This window comes from Orcinus orca, chromosome 10 (genome assembly GCF_937001465.1).
Source record: "Orcinus orca chromosome 10, mOrcOrc1.1, whole genome shotgun sequence".
Lineage (NCBI taxonomy): Eukaryota > Metazoa > Chordata > Mammalia > Artiodactyla > Delphinidae > Orcinus > Orcinus orca.
In genome coordinates, this window is record NC_064568.1 from 96109984 (window position 1) to 96125031 (window position 15048).

Genomic DNA, 15048 nt, shown 5'->3' on the forward strand with positions numbered 1-15048 from the left:
CAAATCTCTCTTCTCCTTTTCCTTCGGGATGACACCACCCCAGGCAGGCTCCAATTATCTCTTGCCTAGACTGTTACTAACTGGCCTCCCCCTGCCTGGCTCTCTACTGTCTCCGTCGGTTATATCTGTAACTGCCAGTGAGTCACCCACAGGCCAGCTGTGATTATGTCACCTCCTTGCTCAAAAGTTGGCAAGGGAATAAAAGCCCAGCTCCACAGTCTTTACTATTTTCCACGATCTAATCCTAACATATGTCCCAGCACCTGTCTATTATGAACCCTCACTCCAACTAAGTCAAACTTGTAAAACACGCTTCTGACTTTCCACCGCTGTGTCTCTGCTTATCCCATTTGCTCTGTTTTGAATAGCCTCTCCCCTCGTTCTCTCTGTCCGAAGTCTAGCCATTGTTTAAGGACTGTGGCTGTGGTGCTATGGTTAAGTCTGCAGGCTTTGGAGGGCAAAGAACCAGCTCGATCCTGGCCCCCCTACTCACGAAGACATGACCTCAACAAGATACTGAACTTCCCTGCATTTCACTTTCTACAAATGCAAAAGGAGGATAATAATACCTTGTGGGGCTACGGTGAGAATTAAATAAGAACATGCATGGACCACATCTAGAATAATAGTACCTGGCAGGTTAAGTACTCACTAAATTTCATCTATTATTCACAAACACTTTTGTGAGAGTTGAAGGTAACAGCTTTCTCCCCTGACCTTGAATAGCATTCCAACTAATTTGCTCTTAAGACACTTAACTTTCTGGGACTTCCCTGGTTGCACAGTGGTTAAGATCCGCCTGCCACACATACCCTGCGAAAACCATAATTCAAGAAGAAACATGTACCACACTGTTCATTACAGCACTATTTACAATAGCCTGGACATGGAAGAAACCTAAGTGTCCATCGACAGATGGATGGATAAAGAAGATGTGGCACATATATACAATGGAATATTACTCATCCCTAAAAAGAAACAAAACTGAGTTATTTGTAGTGAGGTGGATGGACCTAGAGTCTGTCATACAGAGTGAAGTAAGTCAGAATGAGAAAAACAAATACCGTATGCTGACACATATATATGGAATATATTTTTTAAAAAATGGTTCTGATGAACCTAGGGGCAGGACAGGAATAAGGACACAGACGTAGAGAATGGACTTGAGAATGCTAGGAGAGGGAAGGGTAAGCTGGGATGAAGTGAGAGAGTGGCATGGACATATATACACTACCAAATGTAAAATAGATAGCTAGTGGGAAGCAGCCACAGAGCACAGGGAGATCAGCTTGGTGCTGTGTGACCACCTAGAGGGGTGGGATAGGGAGGGTGGGAGGGAGATGCAAGAGGGAGGGGATATGGGGATATATGTATACATATAGCTGATTCACTTTGTTATACAGCAGAAACACAACATTGTAAAGCAATTATACTCCAATAAAGATGTTTAAAAAAAAAAAAGAATCCTCCTGCCAATACAGGGGACACGGGGTCAAGTCCTGGTCCGGGAAGATCCTACATGTGCCACAACTACTGGGCCCGTATGCTGCAACTACTGAAGCCTATGCACCTAGAGCCCGTGCTCCGCAACAAGAGAAGCCACTGCTCGCCACAACTAGAGAAAGACCGTGCACAGCAATGAAGACCCTACACAGCCAAAAATGAATTAAAAAAAAAAACACTCTTTGAAAAAAAAAGACCCAAGTTTCTTCTTTCATTTCTTTTGGACCTGTCTCTCTATAACTTTGCAGCATTCTTCCTGTACCTGGAGTATCTCTTCTCTCTTACAGAACTTCAACGCCCATTCCAAAGTCCTTATAGAACCTTACTCGGTCTTCTTTGCTCCTCCGTGCTCTACTACAGTCTCTCCTCCTGCACCAGTGGGGCCAGGCTCAAGTCCCTAAAGGGTAGGAACTGGATTTTTCCATCTTTCTGTCCGAGGGCCTAACTCAGTGCTTAACATTTAGTAAGTACAAAACGAATGCTCACAGAACAAACAGAAGACCAAATGGTGAGCCACTAGAAGGTTTAACTTCTCAACGGGCAATAACTCTATCATATTGTCTTCATATAGCTGCCAGTGCTTGCATTTCTAGGTGCTACGTAAGTGTCTGTTGCATGCATGCACACACAGGCACTGAAAAAACCCAAGTATTTCCCAATGGAGACTTCCGGTCATTTCCCCATGCAGTAATTCTCAATTGGAACTGAATTAAGACAATCAAGGAACTACTTCTTTTGTGCTTCCAGACACTCTGTGTATACTTCATGATCACTAATTTGGCAGCCTTGGAATTACTGGTTGCCAGCTCTCTTTCTTCCATTAGGGTGTGTTCAGTGTAGGCAGACTTTTGTCTTATTTAGCTCTCAATTTTCTATGCCTGGCATTTAGGAGATCTTGGGTAGGTATTTGTTGAACAAAGGAATTTGGAGGAGAAACCTCAGCTACACAACAATGGGGCACCGTGAGCCATTAAGTAGCATCAGACAGTCAGCAAAAGAAAGATGTTCCCTTGCATTGTTTTTTCAAATACTCCACTGCTAAGAAGGTTTACCTGATCAGATATTACTGTCATTTCCATGACGTAAGTTTGAAAAGAGTGAAAGTTTTAGCTGCATTCATCTTATCACCCTGGCTTCAGATCCAGCTTAAGTTACACTATGTTGTTTTCCAAGCTTGATGTAGGTAGACAGAAAGCCAAAAGACCCCTTGGCATACGACCTTGAGCTGATAAAGCTTTCTGCATTGGGGTAGTCAGGAAGCTGAGGCTGGGAGCCTGCAGTTTGAGATGATAGAAGACAGATGTGAGTGTGTCCTAGCCAATCCATTGGTGGGGACTCACAGCATGCCTGGAAGGGATAACTCTGTGCATTTCCCTTTTGGAAAGCAAAACCAGGGTTGATAAAGACGAAGGAGGGGCTTCCCACCTTATATAATGGCCTCATTGTGGGCAGATGAAGGCTGAACAAATTCTGCACCTGAAAAAGAGGCACTTGTTGGAACAGAGGCCAGAAACAACCTCAGTCTCTTAATAAATAAAACTGTTTAGAGACTAAACAAAAAGTACTTCAATTTAGTAACAAGTAATCGTATATATTACCAAGACCTTACTCTAGGAACAGCTTCCTGTTTCAATGTCGACAAATTAAAATGATTGAACGAAGGCATAGTGGGCTGGGGTGCCGGGCTACTGGAGTTCGAGTTCTGTTTCTACTCTTTAAGAGCTGTGTGACCTTTGGGCAAGTTGCTGCTTAACCTGTCTGCACCTTTGTTCCCTCATCTGCAAAATGGGAATAAAAATAGTTCTGGTCTTATATGGGTCTGTGATTATTAACATGAGTTAATACATGTTAAGAGCTTAGATAAGTAAATGGCACATAAGTGATATATGTGTCGATGAACTAAGATTAAATCAGGCAAAGATGATGTCTGTTTAAAATTCACTAAGAATGTATCTTTTATAATTATTTTCCATAAGAGTAACATAAACTTAGGGCAATCATTCAAATGCAAAGAAAGGAATACGATGAAATGCCAAGCCCTCATCCTTCATCTAACTACAATACTCAGTTCTGTTCCCCAAAGCCCACTACACTCCTAAATGTTTCTTCCATATTTTTGCAGAAAAAAATTTTATTCAGAAACCAACATGTCTACGTATAATCTATCCAGTATTCAGTACAGTATTATTAAGGGAAATTTGCTAAGAGTAAGTTTTAGGCGTTCTCATCACACACACAGAAAAGTGGTAACTGTATGAGTAGGTGATATGTTAATTAGCTTGACTGAAATAATCATTTCATTACATGTGTATCAAATCATGTTGTACAACTTAAATATATATAACTTCTATTTAAAAATAAAATTAAAAAGATGAAATACAGAAGTAAAAAAATAAAATTATCATGAATAAGATCACAACACACCTACTGTTCTGCACCTCACCTGGCTTTTTACACTTAACCGTCCATCTTAAGGTTCTCCCCGTATCTGAAGATATGTACCTTAGGCTTTTTTTGTGGCTCACTGGCACTTTGTGTAGAAAGACCATGATTTATATAACCAGCCCTCCACCGACGACATTTGTCTTGTTTCCAGTTTTCTGATACAATACACAATCTGTAATGAACAGCCTTGCACATCCATCTTACTGCAAGCACACATGTAGGTTAAATCCCTGGAAACGTGTGACTCCTTCTGGGCATGCTCCTCCTCAAATCTGTAACTTTGCGGCATCTTCTGTCTGGAATGTTCTTCCTGCCTCACCATCCTCTGTTCGGAGGATGAATTGTAAGGTCAAGGGTAAGTGCATTTAAAATTTTGATTACTTGGGCTTCCCTGGTGGCACAGTGGTTGAGAGTCTGCCTGCCAATGCAGGGGACACGAGTTCAAGCCCTGGTCCGGGAAGATCCCACATGCCGCAGAGCAACTAGGCCCGTGAGCCACAACTACTGAGCCTGCGCGTTTGGAGCCTGTGCTCCGCAACAAAAGAGGCCATGATAGTGAGAGGCCCGCGCACCACAATGAAGAGTGGCCCCCGCTTGCCACAACTAGAGAAAGCCCTCGCACAGAAACAAAGACCCAACACAGCAAAAAAAATAAAATTAATTAATAAACTCCTACCCCCAACATCTTAAAAAAAATTTTTTTTTTTGATTACTTTTACCAAACTGTCCTCTAGAAAGCTTGCACTGACTGATTCATCCTTCCACCAACAGTGTATGGGAGTGGCTGTTTCCCAACCTACTCTTGCACCTGCTGACACAGTGTGGTCATCAATTTCTTTTATCTTTGCCAAAATCATAAGCGAAAAATGGTAGTATCTCACTCGTGTCAATTTGTGTTTATTTATGAGTGCGAGTGATATATTTTTATATTTATGGGGCATTTATACTTTTCTTTGATTTGCTAGTTATTTCCTTTGCCAATTTGTTTTAAATTGAAAATATGAACTGTGCTTAAAACCCTGCTTAAAACCTTTAATGGTGACCCACTGCCTATAGGATAAAGTCTGGAATCCCTAACATAACAAATAGGGGCCTGTGGTCTGGTCCCTTCTAAGCCTCCTCTCTCATGTACTTGTTACCCACGCCTCAAAATTGACGGTCCAGTAACACCCAGTTGCTTGTGGTTCCGAGTCTGCATCATTTCAACTTCAGTCAAGACTCACGGGGTGACTGGTTGAAGGAATTCCAATTTTCATATAATTCACCTTAGATATAGAACTATTATGAAACTTCCAACAATTTCTTGGAGTATTTTCTGTTTCTTATTAATCCTATTATCAGAGGCCATTTATAAATAATACGTCTGTCATGGTTTCTGCTGGTTTACACTGGTAATGATATCTAGATATCTTCCAGCTGGCTCTCACTAAATGCTCACTAAAGTTCAATCATTTGATGGGGAAAATGTTCAACTACAAGTGGATTGCAACATTCACACCAGGAGTTTAAAATTAACCATAAAGGAAGAAATTAGTCCAAATAGAGGCCAAAGATCACAAGAGCTTCCCCGAGGGCCACTCTGCACAGACTGTCCCATGCTGGAATATCCTAGACATCCCAGCCTACTCCTCCCTGCTTGATTTCTCACTGACCACACTTAGAACTAACCACTACACATCCCTATATTCCAGCCCTGCTGAGGGTGAAGTCGTTACCCTCCACATCACATTACAACCTTTCTGGAATGCAAGGGCCAAAAAATATTTACCCCCAATGTGCTCCAGAACCAATTTTCTACCCTAAAGACAAAAGTACAAAGGAAAGAAATGCTACAAACACAGATGTCTGTGGCAGGGTTATTTATAACAACACACACCCAAGGGAATATTTTACAGTCATTAGGAAGGTGACTTGGCTATGAGCAAGAGTTCTACTCCAAGGTAACATTAAGTTAAAAAATTAAAATGAGAGCGAGATCAAATTATATTTATGTAATAGGGAAGAACAAATCTGACTCCATATTAGATGTTTCTTTTACTTTAACCTTTGTATTCTATTGCTTTTGCTTTGAGTTAAGAATGTTGCTTATAGCCTGAAATATACAGGAGAGCCCATTCTCAAGGCTGTGACCTTTAAGGATATAACACTTTTCCATTCACATAGAGATAAAAAGTTGCAGAACAGAGAATAGTATTTGTCTTGTTGGAAGTTTACAGGACCTACTTAGACAGCTAAAAGAACAAAGGATTTTACACCAGGAATTTTGCAACAACCAGCCACACCCCTCCCTCACCTTGCCTTTAAAAATGTTTTGCTGAAACCCTAAAGGAGTTCAGGGTTTGGGGAGGCACGAGCCACCCATTCTCCTTGCATGGCCCTGCAATAAACCTTTCTGTGCTCCAAACTCTGACATTTCAGTTTGTTTGGCCTCACTGTGTGTCGGGCACACGAAGTTGAGTTATATTTTGATTTCATCTATGTGAAGTCACTATGAATGAATGTAAGCAGATATGTATAATGATCATAATTTGTAAGCATGCAAGGATGAAGGGTGAATTTTCTATTTTCAAGCTTTAATGGAATCTTTTATTTAAAAAAAAAAATCTCAAGTTTTCTTATTTAGAATCTAGATACAAAATTATGACACTAATTACCTTACATGGGGAGGCAGTTTGTGGTAATACCATAACATGACTCTTTCTCTTTTTAGAGATATTTATATATCTACGGTTAGCATTCAACACACAAGAGCCCAGTTGTCTTTACAAAACAACCAGAAACTGATGTGACTACAGCCATCATGGAAGGCCCATTATCATGAGTATCTCTGTAAATATCGACCTGACCCAAATCTATCAAGTTTCAGTCATTCATGAGGCAGGCAAGAATGATCCTCATTGTAATGGCAAATTTTCTGTTAATAAATCTTTCCAGTTGTCCATGCACGAAACAGAGTTTTGTGCTACAGTGGAGAAACTGTATAACTTTTTTTTCACTTAGGAATATATTATTATAAAATGATGTTGTAAAATGACAGTTCATAGTTGCTTCACAGAATCTTCATAGAAACACCTGGAACTGTAATTACCATGCTGCTCAAACTACCTCATTAAACAACCCCTTCCCGGAGGCTGGGAAGCATTTAAAGGCCCTTTTCACGTGCGCCCTTGACAACCAGGTGCAGTGGTAGGAGGCAGCTTCCTACAATTTCAGAGCCTTTCACGGCTCCCAAGAAGCCAGAGAACATAAATCCTGGTACTATGGAACAAAGCAGCCTTTCCAAGGACACGAAGACGTTGCTATGCCACAGAAGAGACATTCATTCTCTTTAGAAACTCACGCTTGGTTATTGGAGGACAAAAATAGACTAAATGTTACAACAGTCTTCTATGCCGAAATCACATCTGCATCTCAACATCATCAGCCCTCCTCTCTTCTACTCCACAAAGACCTCTCAGAGCATCGCTTCATTATAACTCACTGGGACGAGACAGGAAAGTCCTCTGTGGTATTTGAGGTTATCACCCAGGTCCTCCCTCCCCAGGTCAGACTGCCACTCAAGGCCAGTTCTCGCTACACAATGCTTTCTTTCATTCATATGATTTCATGAATACCTCACCCAGTTTATATTCTATTCATGCATTGCCCCCACTCTAACTCACCCCTGGGCTAACCAAAAGAAGAAGGAAGACCTTTAAAACTGACCTTCAGAAACAATTTGATTCATGTGTGGGCTGTGTATTCTCTTATTAAGGTTACTTGATATTTGTTTTAGGCAAACAAGCCCCAAATCATGATTGATTCACTGCCTAATGTCATTCTTCTATCTCCTACAACTTTACGAGGAAACCAACACCACACAAATCAACCAACACATAAAAGAAATCATCTTTTTAAAAGACACGTTCATATACATAATAGAGGTATTGTTCTCTGCCTGAGAAATGCCAGCATTAATCACTGAACACCAAGTCTTATTTCCAATATTATTTTGTTTTCTTAATGGGATCTGCTTTCTGAATTCAAGTGTGTTTAATATCTGTCTACCTAGATATACATACATCGTAACCTTTTCACTCTTTCTGCTTCCAAGTCATGTGTAACAGTGAAATTTCCGAGCAAAGCCTAGAAGACTTCGGTGTGAGACGGGCTTGCATTCATATCGTTTAGGGCTTTACCACTGACCAGCCAAGGGACCCTGGGAAGTTACTAGCCCTAAGTCTTATTATCTTTATGTATAAAACAGATATTCGGAGTAATTGCCCAGGACCGTTAAGGCTGTGAGAACTGTATCGAAGTTCATTCAGTATCTGCCATGCAGTGGGCACCCAACTATCCCCTACTACCACTGTTATGACTAGTGGTAATATGTTATTATTGTGTTTACAGTGAATAAAGTCCAAGGGAAAAGGTCAAAGAATTCTGGGGAAACACAGAAGGTGAATCTCTACAGGCAGACTTCAGAGACACTGTGGTTCGGTTCCAGATCTCTACGATCAAGCAAAGATCACAGTCAAGCAAGCCACATACATTTTTTTGGTTTCCAAGGGCATATAAAAGTTATGTTTACATTATACTGTAGTCCATGAAGTGTGCAATAGCATTCTAAGAAACAACATACATACTTTAAAGATACTTTATTGCTAACCGTCACCTGAGTCTTCAGCGCCTCGATCCCTGATCACCATAACAAATAATAAAAAAGTTTGAAATACTGCACAAATGACCCAAGTGTGACACAGACAGGAAGTGAGCAAATGCTGTTTAAAAATGGTGCCGATAGACTTGCTGGACACAGGGTAGCCACAAACCTTCAACCTGCAGAAAATGCATCATCTTCAACACGCAATAAAGCGAAGCATGATGAAACGAGGCGTGGTTATATATTAAAGCGACAGTCGTGAGAGAAGAGCGCACACTGTCATTGGACTGAATAAGGAACTAAAATAGATGCTTGATTTCCAGTGTCCCCAAAGTGAATGATGATTCAGAGAGTCAGGGTGCTTCCGGACTGGAAGCCTGTTAGGGCAGAAATGAGGCATTTGGTGCACACATGCTTATTTAGGTGATGGTGGGGAGGTCCAGCCAAGGGCTAGCCTCAGGGCAGAGGCTGAACCTGCCACCAGAGATCTGAGTCCACTGCCACCGTATCGATGGAGCCAGCAAATGACTAAGAATGTAATGGACTCAGGAGACATCAGAGCTTCAGATGGGACAGATGAGTGCTCCCAGAAGGAAAGGGGAGGGTAAGAATGAGAAGGGAAAGGACGCGAGGAAGAAGCATAAGGAAAGAAGAATGTGGTGAGCCCAGCCGGGAAGCGCTCAGGGCCAGTGGAGCATGGCCGTCAGGGCTGGTCCAGGGAGAGGTGGCAGCAGAGCGTGAGGTGTGCTCCTGGAGGGCCTGGAGGTGGGGAAGGCATTGTGCTTGCTGGCCTGGGAGCTGACCAGGGTCACAGACAAGAACTGCGGGGAGAGGTGTCGAAGGAAGACAGAATCCATGATTAGCCAAAGAAACTGGCCCTGGGACAAAATTTCCAATCAAGACAGCCAGCAGAAGTGCGGGAGAGGAGAGAGACACACAATATGAGGGCTGGGAACAAAGAAATTTACTTCTGTAAAGATGCTAAGGGACTCAACCACCAGTAATGGATTCCACTGAAATGGCAGGCAGTTGAGGGCTGTCTGAATGTTTTTATGAGTCTCAGTCCCGACGGCTGTTTCCACTACGCCTTGCAAGTTAACTGGTACTTCTACTGTGTTTGCAGAACAGAACTGGCCTCAGGGTCTGCAACTTATGTCCATGTGGCTTTACAGTCTCCATTCTCCCCGCCTTGCCTGGCACGGGCCCACCTCACGCTTATTATCCTGGCAGAAATAGTAATGGCATCTCATTTTACTGTCAAAGATGCCCAGGTCTGGAAAATAAAGCACACGGTATCCTGCCTACGTCTTTCTCTACATTTGAGCATTCTGACTTGCCACAGAGATCTGATTTTCAGATTACATGCTCGTTGTTTTTTTCCCCCAAGAACACCTCTTCATACGTCAGTATTTTTGCCTACGATGCAGCAAAGGAAAAACAGGATGAAGCACTTCCTCAGGGGCCACTGTGTGTCCACTTAATTGTAAATTCTTAGAGAAGAGGAAATACTTTAGTGACCTAACTTGTTGGTACCTAGGAAAACACGGCGTAAACTCCAGCTTGGTGGGATTGTACGATGTGTCTAAAAGCAAACTCCTACACCCAGTACCTGAACAAACATTCCCAAAATCTAAGAGGAGCTCATGAGAATTGTCATCTGAGACACACACACACCATCCAAAAACTGAAACTATGAAACAGAAGTCTTTTGTTCCTCCTGGATGTTTGCTTACTTTTTAATGCATTTCTAGAAAAGAAATAATGGTAGATAAAACTTACAAAAAATTTACTACATGCAAGATATGATTCTAAGAGCTTCCACAACTAATTTTTTTTTCCACCCTCACAGCTTTAGGAAGTGTCAGTTTTATTCCTATTTTAGCGGAGGGAACTGAACTCAGACAGTACAAATAACCTGCCTGAGAGAGCTCAGCAGTCAGGCTGTGGGGGCTGTGCCCTAACCACTGGTCCACACGACCTCCTCACATAGAACTCCAGATTATCCTGGGAGTCAGTGGCCAAGCAGACACCTTATGACAAATGCTGTAAGGCCTGTGTCCTTTCAGAATCAGTTCTGCAAATGTCTAGCCCTAAATCTAGCACCTGCTCCAGAGGTCTGCGTGGTCACTGTCTGCTTACCTAATCCATGCATCTTTTGTTTCTATGTACCAAATAGCAGAAAGACATCTTGTTCTACTGCAAACATAAATGTAATGGTTTTGAATGGTATTTGTTTGCAGCCAGTGTCAATTTATTCTTTCTTAGCCATTCAACAAACAGGAAGTGTCTGTGGTATACATGGCATTGAACTAGATACTGTATGATACGAAGATGGGTAAGCTGTTAACCCCTGCCTCTAAGGGCATTCAAGAAAGACGTTAGGACCTCCAGGGTTGGTGCCCATTGATGAGATTCTCTTCCTTCACATTTCAGCTTTCTAGAGATAAGTCAGAAAAGGAAAGTGTCCTGTCACATCACTGTTCAGTGCAGATGAATGATACGTTTTAAAGCATCTGAATTATGAGTTCCCACACTCATGGACCCGAAACACAATGTAAGTGATAAGATTCCAGGTTAAGTTCAAGTTCCAACTCTTCCATTTCTAACTGGAAAGTATTTAGCTGCGCTAAGCCTCAGTTTCTTCACCTGCCAAATGGGCTTAATAACACTATGTAGGTCTGTTGTGAAAGTAAAGTAATAACGCCTGGACAGGGTCATGCACGTGTCACATTCACAGAAAACCCAACAGATTGTAGCAACTGCTGTTGTTGTTGTCAGTATAAAATTGTAAATGCACAGTCTACCTGGAAAGAAGGGAATAAGGAGCACCTGAAGTTTTCTTAGACCTCAACAATGGAGGTAGCTGGCTTCCAATACTGGCACCCAGTGAACCATGCTCCTGGCACTCACACCCTTGTTTCGTTTGCTCCAACAATGAGTCTGGGCTGCTCCTGTGACTTGTTTTAAGCAACAGAATACTGCAAATGGGATACTGCGCCAATTCTGGACTTGAGTCTTAACAGGCCTGGCAGCTTCTACTTTCACATTCTTGGGGGCCCTGAGTCATCCTGCTGGAGAGACCACGGGAAAAGACCACACGGACTGGCACTGAGAATGCCTGGAGGACAGAGGCCTACAGCTCTCCCCATGGCCTGGTTAGTCTCCAAATGACTCCAATCCCATCTGCCTGCAAACACGTGAGAGACCCCAAGCGACACCAGCTGAGCAACCACTCAGCTGAGCCCAGTCACAGGACATAATACAACTGAGTTTGTCGCTTTAAGCCACTAAGTTTGGGGGTGTTTGGTCCCATAGCAACAGATAACCCAAGCAACAGTGCTGCCCAAATAACCTGACCTGTGTACGGCTCTGAGAAACTGAAAAGCATTCGTGGATGATGGTAAGTTCTTCCAAGGCCGGGACCTTCCAGCTTATGCTTCAATCACTGTCCTTACCTCTCCCCTTTCAGACCTATTAAACAGAGGACCTCAACAGTATGGTTGGCTGGCCACCGCATTCGGGTACCCGCTACATCAGGTGCTCTACTTAATGCTGGGGGACAGAGAGGCAAAGGCAGGATCGCTGTCATCAAGGACCATATAGTCTTGACATGCAAGCAAAGAGTGCTGGATAACATGCACTTTGAGAGGTAACAATGATATCTTTACAATCCCCACTCCGGGAGGGTGCCGATTCCCACAACCTTTAGCCTGTACCTCCTAGAGATGTCCTTTAAAAATAGGGCCTCTACACTTCCCTGGTGGCTCAGTGGTTAAGAATCCACCTGCTAATGCAGCGGACATGGGTTTGAGCCCTGGTCCGGAAAGATCCCACATGCCACGGAGCAACTAAGCCCATGCGCCACAACTACTGAGCCTGTGCTCTAGAGCCTGAGAGCCACAACTACTGAGCACTCGTGCCACAACTACTGAGCACTCGTGCCACAACTACTGAAGCCCACGTGCCTAGAGCCCATGTTGAGCGGCAAGAGAAGCCACCGCAGTGAGAAGCTCGCGCACCAACACAAAGAGTAGCCCCGCTCGCCATAACTAGAGAAAGCCCGTGCACAGCAACGAAGACACAACGCAGCCAAAAATAAACAAATAAAATAAATTCATTAAAAAAATAATAAAAACAGAAGAAAAAAACTCTTAAAAAAAATAGGGTCTCTAAGTCTACTTTGCCTTCTAACCTCTAGATGTTCCCTTTGTGAGTCATGATGGATACGCAGGTAAGAAGATTCTGTGCCTGTCCATGCTCATTCTTTTTTTTTAAAGAAACTGAGTTTTCCAATCGTACAAAGAGAACTGTGATCCAGCCAGGTGCTGAAAGCTACACAACTTGATGATTTCTTATTAAGATCAGATGCTCAACAGTGCTCTGATTATTTGCATGTCTTTCTCCTAGTCATGAGACTTGTCATCACTGAAAAATGCGTGGAAATACAGTTATTTGGCCTCACAGTCAGTGTGCTGGTGTTTCTATTCCCCTTGGAATGCCAAAGCCATGTTAAGGTGAACTCTGCATCTTGACACAATCCAACCAATCTCAAACAAAAAAACACCTCCCTCAAGCTCTACCCACTTCTGGTGATTACTCTATATTTCTCCTTCTCCCTCCCAGATGAACTCCTTAAAAGAAGAAGTCTGCTTCCTCAACTCTCACTCACACCATAACCATATGCTTTCTAAACTCCCAGCCATGCAGCTTCCCGAAACTGTTCTCCCCAAGGGCACCAGTAATGAGTTGTCACTGAACGCTCCAGACACGTCTCAGTCCTGACCATCTTGCCGGGACCTGGCAGAGTGGACCCTCCTCCTTTCTTGAACTCTCTCCTGCTCCGGTCAGGAGATACCAATGGCCCCCTCCTGGTTTTCCTCCTAATTCTCTGGCGGGCCTTATCTGCCTTCCCTGTAGACTCTGCTGCTGCCTGTGTTCATAACTTACAGGTCAGTGGTCCTCAGGGGGCTGCCACAACCCCTCTTTGCTTCCCATGGCAAATTCTCCTTTGGAGTTTTCATCCCATGGCTTCAACAAATATCCCTCCAACTGGGGTATCTTGGAACCACATGAAAGCCAGCATGCCCCCAAATAAAAGCTCATTTTGCCCATAAACCCGATGTAGTATGTGGTACCTCCATCCATCTAACGGCATGTCACTGCTCAGAGAGAAACAAGAGCGTGGTTCTTATTCTTCCTTTATCCTCCACATCCAACCTGTAATCACGTCCTGCTCATTCTATCTCCTAAATATCCCTTGCAACTGTTCACAGCCTGTAGCTCCTAATGCCACTCTTTTAGCCTAGGTTATCTTCACCTCTCCCCAACAGTAATAATTAACCACCTGCTAACCAGTTTCCTTGTTGCCAGAATCAACAGACACACGTAATATTCCGTTGGATGTGACAGCAACGAGGTATCTTCTTAATTCTCTCACAAGTAAATTTTCTCTCATTACAGACACAAATATATGGAAGAAGTTATATTAACAACTTGAAAATAACACTGGGTACCACTCCAAACTCTTCCCATAGCATAGAGAATGATCTTTCAGAAAGGCAAGTCTTCTGATAGCTTCATTAGGGTAATGCATCAGGATAAAGCCCAGACTCCACGACGTTCTACTAAGAACCTTTATGAGCAGACCCTTGCCCACCTCTTCAACCTCATCTCTCAGTACTCTGTACTCCTCCCTGCCCAACAGTCCTTTCCAAACCACAACCTCTTTCCAAGCTATAGATTGCCAATCTCTCCTCCTCTCTTTTCCAGGTTTTCTTACATCCTGTTCTTTCCACTGGGAGAGAAGACTTCCACACATTCACTGCCTAATTCCTTGGTTAAACATTCATTTCTCTAGGAAACCTTTCCTAGTAAGTTATAGCTCAGTTGGGTTTGTCTCCTTTGAGTTCCTGAAGCCCCTGCGCGTCTTCTGTTGCTTATACTTTGTTGTGAGTATTGGCTTAACTACCTGTTTTTCCCTCAAGACCATAACCTTTGGGAGATGTCTGTCTGCACTGTTACCTTTTTTTAGCGAAGGTGGCAGTGCTTGGCAAATACATAAGCACAACATGCCAAGTGGGTATCGTTTCTGAACTCCCTACGGTTTACAGAAGTCTGAAATCCTAACCTCTGGCCAGGTAGATATCCTCAGCCCACCCCACACTCCTTGCTTTCCATTCTCCAGCCACTGGTCATCCTTGCTTTCCTAGCTGGCTGACCCCTGCTTCTTCCACCACAGGGCCTTTGCACATGCTGTTTCTGCTACCTGGAAGGCTAATTTTCTAAATTCCTACGCCTCCTTCACATCCCAGCTCAAACTTCTCTTTCTTAGGAAAGTTTCCCTACTCCCTCAAGCCCCGCCCCCCTCATTCTTTCAAGTAGCTTCCCTTCACTGTCCTTATCACAGCTGTGATCTTAACCTTTACTCTTGTAATTTGACTGTCTCTCCAGAGACACCG

General features: G+C 43.1%; 1 protein-coding gene and 1 long non-coding RNA gene across 15 annotated transcripts in view; one reads left to right on the top strand and one right to left on the bottom strand.

Moving 5' to 3' along the window:
• The window catches only part of LOC125965553 (uncharacterized), a 943317-nt gene that overhangs the window by 207413 nt on the left and 720856 nt on the right, over positions 1-15048 (top strand). The window lies entirely within an intron of this gene.
• The window catches only part of PHACTR1 (phosphatase and actin regulator 1), a 548258-nt gene that overhangs the window by 188475 nt on the left and 344735 nt on the right, over positions 1-15048 (bottom strand). The window lies entirely within an intron of this gene.